Consider the following 294-nt stretch of genomic DNA (forward strand, 5'->3'; position numbering starts at 1 on the left):
ACTATCACAAATGCGAAAGTTTGTAAGTCTGTTTGATTATTTGTTGTTTGTTATTTGTGTGTCATCACATCTAAACCGCTAAACCAATTTAGATGAGATTCGGTATACAAGCGATAGTTTGAGTCCCGGGAAAAGACATAGGATAGTGTTTATCCCGGAAAATTGCATAGTTCCCGCGAGTGTATGATTAATTTTCGTGTCACAATGGAAAAGTTAATAGTAATTCTAACTACCTCCATTTAGGTGTTCAACTTTTTGGTCTTCACCTATACACGTTACATTATTAAAATATGC

The sequence above is a fragment of the Choristoneura fumiferana genome, chromosome 23 (genome assembly GCF_025370935.1).
Source record: "Choristoneura fumiferana chromosome 23, NRCan_CFum_1, whole genome shotgun sequence".
Taxonomy (NCBI): domain Eukaryota; kingdom Metazoa; phylum Arthropoda; class Insecta; order Lepidoptera; family Tortricidae; genus Choristoneura; species Choristoneura fumiferana.